At 33.3% G+C, this 10,492-nt stretch overlaps 1 long non-coding RNA gene across 1 annotated transcript in view; it reads left to right on the top strand.

Moving 5' to 3' along the window:
- The window catches only part of LOC146914940 (uncharacterized), a 6,595-nt gene extending 4,956 nt beyond the window's left edge, over nt 1-1,639 (top strand). Inside the window, exon 2 of the long non-coding RNA XR_015013203.1 lies at nt 1,167-1,639. This is a non-coding gene — a long non-coding RNA (uncharacterized LOC146914940). The remainder of the gene's footprint in view (nt 1-1,166) is intronic.
- The last annotated feature ends 8,853 nt before the right edge of the window (nt 1,640-10,492 follow it).

Genomic DNA, 10,492 nt, shown 5'->3' with positions numbered 1-10,492 from the left:
ACATGTTGCTGATATATTTATGATGTTTTTTTCCGCTGCGAGTTTTTATGAAAATAAGATTATGCATGTTTTTGAGGTAATGACGACGTGATATCTTAAACTCTTTCGAATAAATGATTTATTTGCATGATTTATTCATTTGGGGTTATTGGAGGTATTTTGTTCTTTTAGGGGTTGTTGGGAGAAAGGAAAGAAGCCTAAAGGGCAATTTTTGCTTGTGTCTACCTATTGCATGAAACTTACCTAGGCCCAAGCCCACATCTTAACCCTAAATCTACATCTCGTCTCCCGTTACTATATAAAAAGCAGTCGCCTCTTCGGTCCATCTTATACCTCTCCATTGTGTTTTTTCTTTGTTTCTCATTGTGTTCTCTCTTTCTTTATTTTTTATATCTTCATAACATTTTTTTCTTTTCTAGTGTCATGTGTATCTTTGATTACAAATAATTTTTGTCAAATTTCACTACGTCTTTGGATACATCGATGATCTCTTATGTGATTCATCCAACTTCATTTCATCAAGTCAACCCTTGTCTAATAGAATTTCAGATCTGATAGTTTAATCAACTTAAATAGCTTGAATATGTTCTCAATGTATGATCCAATTGGTCTTACCAACCGATCCGAACTAGGTTTGATAACAATAGGTGAATGTGAAGATGACGATGATGATTACGATGCTCTTATGAAAACATTCATCTCTCTTAAAAATCAAATCGACGAAATACCAAAGGTATATCATCAATACCAAATCCTCAAGTTGATCATTTACGTTCATTTTTTATCATATTTATCAATACACATATCTTAATTTTTCCTCGTTATGGATCATTTATGATAGAACAATGAATTTTACACTTAATGATATATGAATATATTTCTCAGATCTATTTTATTATTTTTATTTATTTTAAAAAATTCAATTTTTTCGTCTCTCATTACATATCTTCACTTTATATGGATCTAATCGGCTAGTGAACATATTCTCTACTTAATCACCCATCTCTACTATCTCTCTCTCCTTACTATTGATCTGAACTCATATTTCTTGTCTTTTCACCCTTTCGGTTATGAACTTTTTAAGCCTTTTCATTTTATCATATTAATTTGAGAAAAGCTTCTAGTGTATATCTAACATTAGCTTCTTTATTTGTTTGTTTGTGCAGATCCAACACATTATGGCACTCTGTGGTTGTATAAGAATGCAGTGGCTTTAAAATAAATATATATGCATAGCCTCGAACACTTTTGCTACATTTTTTGTTGTTTGGTTATTCATTTTATTTGGAGGAATCATGTTCATGATACTGGTGGTTGAAATGATAGAAGGGTAACATGCATGTAGTATCCATAGCCCATCACTCTTTTCCGACCGTCACGTTCTGCTGCAAATCTGCTGTTATGAGGGATTAAAACGTAAAGTTGGTATATTTGTAGAGACCAAAAACATATTTAACCTCTTTTTTTATCTTAAAATATTAATAATTATCATTAATTAATTAATACTGTATTGTTAATATTAACAAGTCCTACCTCAAGCATCAAAATGTCAAAATTGTTAGATTGGATGTTGCCGTTGAGGTTTGTATTTGACTCCTCCACTTATGTGTATGAATTTTCTATAGTTATTGTCATTTTATATATCTAAAAAAATATTTCGTTAATAAATCAATTTAACGTAGAAATATTTTTTATGAGTTGTGCTAACAAGTATTATAAAAACACATTAACGAACCCAAATGTATAAATATTCTTTTTTTTTTTTGACAAAGTATAAATATTCTTTTGAAAAGAAGAAATTTTTAATTTACAAAGGTTGAAATAATTAAAAGGCTAATATAACAACAACAAGCAACCAAAAATCAAAGCAAGTGATCCAAGCTTTAAAATTTGGAAAAGATCAATGATTTCCAATAATATTTGGTGATAATTCCTATGACAATTATAAATTATAATTCATCCAATACTATATGAAAGATCTTCCAATAAAATTTATACTTGTGATAATTTTTTGGCATTAGCTGCAAAATACAACAAGGAAGAATTAATTCATCAAAACAAAGAAAATGGTTACTACAACTCGCATTTTCAAAATTCAATCATAATCTTGAAAATGCTAGTCGTAGCAACATTTTCTCTACTTTAATGAAATAATCCTTCCTTACCGTACTTACTGCCAAACAAAAATCACAAATATAGATTTTACTGAAAGATATTTCACTATTGTTTTGGATACTTTAAAATTGTCATGGGAATTATCAACTCATTCAAATAATTGTTTTCTTTGAAAAATTATATGAACAATAACTTAAAATAATAGTTTCATATTGAAACATTCCATGTGATACAAAAGCGACCGTTATGCATAATGACTGAATTATCATATAGATACATAAAAATCAATTTAATGATTAAATCCCTTCTTAAAAAAAACATAAAATTATAAGCCTCAAATAACTATAGCAAAAAGAGATCAGGTAAACTTATTGGTCAGTAAGATTTGTTGAATGCAAAATTGACGATTGATATAATTCGATCAACATCTAACATCAATTCCTGAATTCCAGACTTTGCATGTTCTTCTGGTGCAGTTGACTATGATAGTGATGATACAATCAAGATGACCGAACAAGATATCGACCTTGCATATCCTCTAAGACATGTCACTTGTGAATGCTGGTTGAACTGGTTTATTTAGGGATGAAAAGTAGTTAGTTTGGTTTACACAATTTTGGTTACTTCTTCCTACGACAATATACTACAGAAAAGGCCAAGTCTATGAGACTTGCCTTTATTTGGAATTAACTTTTTCCACTTAATGTTGGGAGGGGTAACTGAACTTTGTGGGTGTTTGGAAAACAATTTTGCTGTACTGGAGTGTTTTCCTGTCTCTCACCTCCATGCATAGTGGTGGTCTGTTATGAATGAGGAAAAATAGGTTTGACTGCATGAGATTAGGGACTAAAGATAGGGATTGTCCAACAAACAATGCACATGGTGATTTCTTAAAGAATAAGTCAATTTGGCCTTCGAAATTCAAGCAGAGAAGGACCAAAGTTTGGTGCATGTAGTAATTTGATAAGAATAAGTCAATAAAGAAAATAAATGTGATCCGTTGGGTCCTCGATCGGAAGGTCAAAATAAAATGAAAAAATAATTAATAGATACACTAAGGTTGATATTTTAGAAATAGTTATGGGTTTTTTAAACTTAATTGTATCAACTTTGTCATGTTTTTTTTTAGGCATCTCACATCAGTATATAATAAACTTTTTTCGTTGATTTGGACAAGTAAAGTATCTAACGGACTCAAGTGGTTAATGAACTTCACCAAAAGATGAATTATATGGGAGAACGTTGGATTCCTTAGTGAAACAATTCTTAGTCAAGGTATAACTTTACCTTACGGCTGAACACCGATTTACCAAACCCCCTTCCCCTAGTGACAGAGCGATGTATTAGCCTATAGTAGTTTTTGGTGCTAGGAACCAAGTGAGGTATTAGCCTATAGTATTTTTTTGGTGTAAATCGGGTATCCTCCACGCATGCAGTTGGGGAGACTAATCCCTCGAGCCTTGTGAGACCCAAATTTTTGAGGGACTAAAGTCGAAGAAATTTTTGAAGGACTAAATCGAAAAGTTGACATATTTATAGGGACCAAAAACATATTTAACCCTTTAATTTATATTTGAATGAAGATCGTTAGATTCTTTAACGCTTCATTGTTGGTTTGATGGAATTCGGTGATTTGGTTAATGACAATTCTGTGACGCTTGTTCCCTAATTTTGATTAATCAAAATCTTGGTTACTTTGACGCTTGTTGATATAATCAGTAGGAATTCTTGTGAATTTGATTGATGCTTAATTAATTTGAATTCGTGATCAAACAAGTTATTGAATTGTGCAACCGTATATTTTTGGCACAAGTGATAGACTCGAATAGAATCCGACAAACCAGTGGATTGGTGGTTTTGTCAAATTGTTAATTTATCATTTCTTGCAAACTGTTATGTGAACCAAACAAACCCCCCCCCCCCCCCCCCCCCCCCCCCCCCCCCCAAATTGATATTTTTGCAATTTGTTACTTCTTGTTATTGGTAATTTGTAAGTTAGAAATTCTCAAGAGACGACCAAGGTTGTTAAGCTTTAGTTTGTACCGCCTCCTATTGACGGGGAATGGCTTCCTAAAATTGTTGTCTATGCACTAGTTGATATGATAGTTGTTGTATTAGGGTACCCAAAAGGACATTTTAAGTATTGTGGAAAGCGCATACAGTCTCGGATGAGTACAATTCAAGGTTGTTCAACAACTGTTTCTGCAATATGTGTTTTCTTGACTTTTACTTCTTTGGACTTTAGATTGCTTAACTTCTTGTTGCATATACCATCAGACGGAAAATACAGGTGCTAATTTTGAATCCAAAATAGAAATGTCTTGTTATGGTTTATGAAAACAATACACATTAGTATGCGGTTAAAATTAGTCCTTGTTGATATTGTGTGTTGTCTGAAGAATACCTTTTTACTTGCACTTCCACAGCCTATCATCTTGTTACTACTTGCCTGATATTCTATATGTCCAATCATAGCCGTAAAAAGTCCTTTCTATTGGTTTCTATGATTTATATTAAATGCTATTTTGAAACATCATTTCATGAGAAGCGTCACTCGTTTAGACTGTTATTTCTGAAAGCATGATCAATGAGTTTATTTATTTCTGTTATTCATGCAAATGGAATTTTATGTTTTTCCTTATTTAAATAACTCATCTTCCTGGCAGATGAGTTAGTGATGCTTGAAATTACTGATTGTGTCAGTATTTCTATTCATTATTCTTACTGTACCTACTAGGTTCTTACGCTTTCCATACAAACGACGATTCTATATGAAACCTTGTTTAGAAGAAGAAGACTTGCAACATTTTTCTATCTATATGGCTGGAATATACTTAATGTTACTGATTCAGTTTCTTGAAATCAAAGAGGCCATAGAGCTCACACGAGCAGAATCCGCTGCAGCACAAGAGGATTTTAATCGCTTATCATGGTACCAGTCTAAGCAAATAATCACGAAGTACACAATTTTTTTTTCTGAATAGAGACTAAGAAACTTACAATTTACAAAAAAGAGAAACAGTGTCATAGAAATAGAGTTTATTTTTTAATATTTATCTATTGGTCTAGTTGCCAACACATACTCAAATCAACCCATAAAGGAAGGCTTGGAGATAGACACAATAAAAGATAGATATGAAAATCAGAATAAGAGGACATGAAAGAAATGGGGGAACATAAAAATATGGAAAACACATAATACAAATGGAGAAAAACAAAACATTGCTTGCTTGCAAAAATGATATACTTGAGAAAACTAAAGTCATTAGAAATAGGTTATTCACGAGAGATGTGCTTAGAAAACAAAAGTCGTTGGCAAGTGAGACATGAGAGAGATGCATGGGTGAAAAGTGAAGTCGTTGGCAAGTGAGAGTGTGAGACAGGATAGAGAAGTGCGAGTAAGTCTAAGACAACTAGGATACGATTGGGAAGATTTGATTGGTTGCGGTGTATTTTATTGAACTTAAAATCTCATTTAGTAATATCCACCTTATTAGCTCGCTTGCTTCTAGTCATATTTTTGTTGTACTTCAAATTCAAAATCATTACTGGTATTCTGTGCAAATTTTCAGGCTTGGAGGCCAACTCTTTGCAAATATGATATTGATGAAAAATTCGTCCATGGGGTTTCCGACTATATTAAAGCCATGTGAATGCACCATTGAGATGTTTAGAGGCCAATACGCTCATTCCATTAGATGTTATAACAAAGTCGTCTTTCATTTTTTTTTAAGCAGTAATGGTATATATAAGATATGTATATAACATATATATGATATTTCTATAGTGATCAAGATGTCTAGTTTTCAGTTTTTTCAATTGTGATAAGTTCATATGTTGGTTTGGTTTAGCTTGCTTGAGATCACACTTAATGGTGTGACTTTGTGTAGCTCCGAGACAACAAATCAATGCAGCTATGTGCTAAGTTTATGCAGTTATTTCTTATATTTGCTTTGGTGATGCTGAATCTACTTAATTCACGCAAACATGAGTTTGTGTAGCTTCCCGAATGAAATAAAACATGCAAATAATTCAATTATTCAAAAGTATTTAAGATGTCATGCCAACATTTTCTCAAAACATGCATAAATACGGTTTACATAAAACTCGCAGCGGAAAGACATCATACATAAATATCTCATCAACATGTAATCATCCTCAAGTATATGAATCATAAAATTTCAACACCATGTCTCAAGTCTCATAACAATAGTCTCAACAAATAAATTCAATAACTGATAAATGGCATAAAGCAAAAGTCCAGACATTCCTAAATCAGAGCCTAACTAAACTCCCAGAAAAAAAAGAGGTAGCTCTAAGCAAGTCCTTGAGCACTCAGAAGCAATAGAAACTCCAATCATGCACGCCGTCTACACCATTCATACAAATGGGTAGTCGGTCAACCAAACGACCACTAAGGGTTAAATAATATTCCACATAATAAAATATAATCAAGGAATGACATTCAATAATTTCAAGTATATCACATATAAATACTCATCACTCCTAAAATCATGTGGACATTATCTTAATTCATTCATAACATCTTAATTCATTCATAACACAAAACGCTGACCTCAAATCCTCATTGATAAATCATTACACCAATCATAGATTATCAACATCAATCCAAGTGTACAAGCAACACTAATCAATTATACTTCAAGTACACAACTTCACATAAGTTTGCATAATTTGTCAAATCAAATAATTCATTTAATACACCAAGTCACATCATCACACAATTTGTATGCATGTTATGTTCTATGCGCTACCGATTTCTTGGATGTCGGGGTCATTTTACCGATTAATCCATCTCCACTTGGATATAAATATCCTATCTTTACTTGGATGTCGAAAATTATATCTACGAGGGATCCTATCTCCACTTGAATATTAAAATATCATAATCACCAAGATTTATGAATGCATGAACATATGACTCACCAAATGCATAAGTTCATATTAGACATCACCATTTTAACACCAACATCGACGCCATAATTAAGACCGTCAAAGGTGTACATATACATAATCACCACCAAACTATTAATCTAACTTAAGAATCATCATCATATGTTTAGCCTAACAAAGATGCAACATTGTCACATATGGCACAATTGGCATAATAGACGGACAATCGCTCACATCATGATAACCAACATATTTTACACCCATTAATCATTGAATCATTCTTATTCCATCATATTATCTGGCATATAATTCATATACACATTTTTAATTCATAATTCCTCCTTTTGACAAAGTTCTTATATTTTCACAAAAATCGTCTATTTTTCAATTTTCTCAACAAAAGTAGGATACTAAGCTCTTACATATCCTCTAACATCTTAGTAGTTCATTAATAGCATCTTCGTTTTACAAATTCCATTCATTTCCCAAAATTTCCAAAGTTCGTCTCATTTTCTTCATGTTTCGAAATAATTTATTTTCTCAAAATAAGCCATGTTAAATCAATCATTTAAGGTCAATTACACTCTATTCAAATAGGTTTAAGTATTTGGAAATCATAGGGATGCATTTGGAACCTTGGAAGTACAAAATTTTGCCGTTCCAAACCATACGACGCTCACACGAACTGTGCACATTTTACAGCACAAAACACATTGTCCAGGGAGTTTTGCACGGACCGTGCACTCCGTGAAGGGTATGAAGGTGAGAAAAACACAAGAAGGGGGGTTGAATTGTGTTTTTGGAAAATTCTTCGTTTCTCCTAAAAACTGAACACACTGGTCAGAAGCTAAGTGATACAGCTTCTGAAGTGATAATCAGAATCTGAACGCAACGGAATAAAATAGAGAGAGAGAAGAAGAACGACACAAAGCAATTATACAGGTTCCTTCCACAATCCGGAAGTAGTCCTGTCCCCCTTGCACTTCAAAGGAGAGTTCACTAGAATGTAATATCTGATTACAAATGCTCAAGCACACAAGCAAGAGACTTCCTTTGATCAAGCACACTTTGCAAGAGTCTTCCTATGCTCAAGAAAACAATCAAGAGACTTCTATGCTCAAGCACAACTGCAAGAGACTTCCCTGCTCAAGCACAACTACAAGAGACTTCTAAACAAAATTACACAGAAAATTGTTTAAGGTTGAACACTTGATATACAATCAGGGGTGCTCACAATACAAATCAGATACAGACTCTAAGACTTTAGAATTTCTAAGATATGACTTTGAGACACAGAAATTCTAAGTGAATGCAGAACAATTTCAGCAGAGGTTTGGCACTTGTAAAAATGTTGAGAGTCTTTCGTTCAACATTACTAATTCTCTAAGTCTTCACTCCTTTATATAGAGGTGTGCAGGAGACGTTGTGAAATTGTTAGCACATCAAAGAGTCATTGTTGAAGCCTGATCTTTCACCAACGATCTTTTGCCTAATTTGGTTGTTGTCCTATGAAGAACCAATTTGAAATCCATTCCCATTGTGAAGGAACATCTTTGCAGGTATAGCTGTTATTCTGGAGCTATTTTCTTGTCCTGTAGCGTAGACACAAAACAGAGTAGTGGAGAAGGTGGTTGTACAGTTCGTACAAAGTACAATGTCAACGCTCTTTGAAGATAAGCTTCCAATGCCTTCAAATCTTCACCAAAATGACCGTTGTAGCTTTCCACTAGTCTTCTGCAATGTTTTCGAATCCAATAGACAACTTTTGAAGTGTTAATCTTTGAATTTTCAGCTTGTGGTGATAATCGGCTTCTGATGAGCTTCAGCTTATGATCAAGTCGCTTCTGAACTATCTGCTTCTGATGACTATCCGCTTCTGAAGGCTATCTGTAACAGCCCGATTTTTTGCTAGATTTATTTTATTTATTATTTATGTGTTTTATATGTGCTCATGTGTGATTGTTTGCCTCTGTGTGTATTTTTGGTTGGGAATCGTAGAATTCAGTGTTAGAAGGGTATTTTAGTCATTTTGGACTTAGGGGCATTTTTGTCATTTTGAGAGTAGGGGTAATTTTGTAATTTTGCAAGAAGTTATTTTTTTTAGTGTTTAGTGAGAGTTACTATTTTACCAAGTTACTAGAGGGTGTAGTAATTATTTTATTTACCGTTAAGTGACAATTAGTGTTATATTTTACCGGTAAGTGAGTAGTAACATTTTTGAGGTTGAATTAGAAATGGGTTAGGCCCATTAAGGTTTGTGAGATAAGCCCATTAAGTGAGCCTTTATAAACTAATGATTAGTGAAGAGATAGGGTTACAAACATTTTCATTTCATTTTTCATTTGAGAAGATAAGAGATAGAGGCTAGAGGGAAGAACAAGATCAAGGGTTAGAGCTTGAAGAGGGGATTCATCATCTAGGAGCTAAATTGAAGCTTGGGTTAGAGAATCTTGGTGTTAGAGGTAAGAGGGTTAGGTTTCAACCATAATTCATCTTTTTTTTTCTCTTTACTCATTTTTGTTAAATTGATGAATTGAACCTAATTGTTGTAAAATTCGTGCATAATTGTTGTTGTTATGTTTGAGAACATGATTTATATGATAATTGCATGTTAGTATGTGAATTAACATGTTTAAATGCATAGTTGTTGATGTTTTGTGTTCTTGAGCAAGTTTGATGAGAATTGATGTTGTGATGTTGAATTGTGCATGAATTTGTGCTCATTAGTTGTTGTTATTGATTTGGAACATGTTGTTGTTGAATTGGTGCTTTGGGTATCAAGATTTATGAATTGATGAAGAGATTTTGTATTATTGTTGAAAGTTGAGAAAGTGGTGATAATTTCGTGAATTTTGTTATGTTGATGATTTAATTCCAAAACTTGTATGTGTTTAAGTGTATTGAACCTAATTTGACCTATAAACACTTTCTGGAACTTGTTTTGGTGAATTGGGGGATTGAAAATTGGATTTTGGGGTAAAAATGGGTTAGAACCCGTAACAGAGTTCTGGAATTCTGATGAAGGACGCTTTCGCGTGCTTAGGACGCTAAAGCATCCCAGAAGCGTCCCAAAAGCGTGCTGTTCCAGGACTTTCTGGAACTAGGACGCTAAAGCGTGCAGAGGACGCTTAAGCGTCCTAGCCCCAGTTCAGCAACTTTTGATTTTTGTTTTCGGGCACTTGGGGACCAATCCGATACTTCTAAAATGTTTCTTTGGACATAATTAACCTCTGTTTACACTTTTAAACCTACTAGAACATGATTTGATTTGGTTTGGACTTGAATTCGTGAAAATCGTCTAACTTTTGTAAAAACGGTCCAAACGTCGATTTTTCCAAAAACCCGTTTTCTTCGGAAATTGAAGTGGGATTAGAGTTGTATAATGTTTATATGATTTATAAAAATGGTTGTGATTGGTTCCATCAAGTTTGAACTTGTTTTGCTTTGAAAATGGAAAATTTTG

This window comes from Medicago sativa, chromosome 6 (assembly GCF_051527215.1).
Source record: "Medicago sativa cultivar Bolivia chromosome 6, Bolivia_mono, whole genome shotgun sequence".
Taxonomy (NCBI): domain Eukaryota; kingdom Viridiplantae; phylum Streptophyta; class Magnoliopsida; order Fabales; family Fabaceae; genus Medicago; species Medicago sativa.
This window is presented reverse-complemented; position numbering and strand designations above follow the sequence as displayed.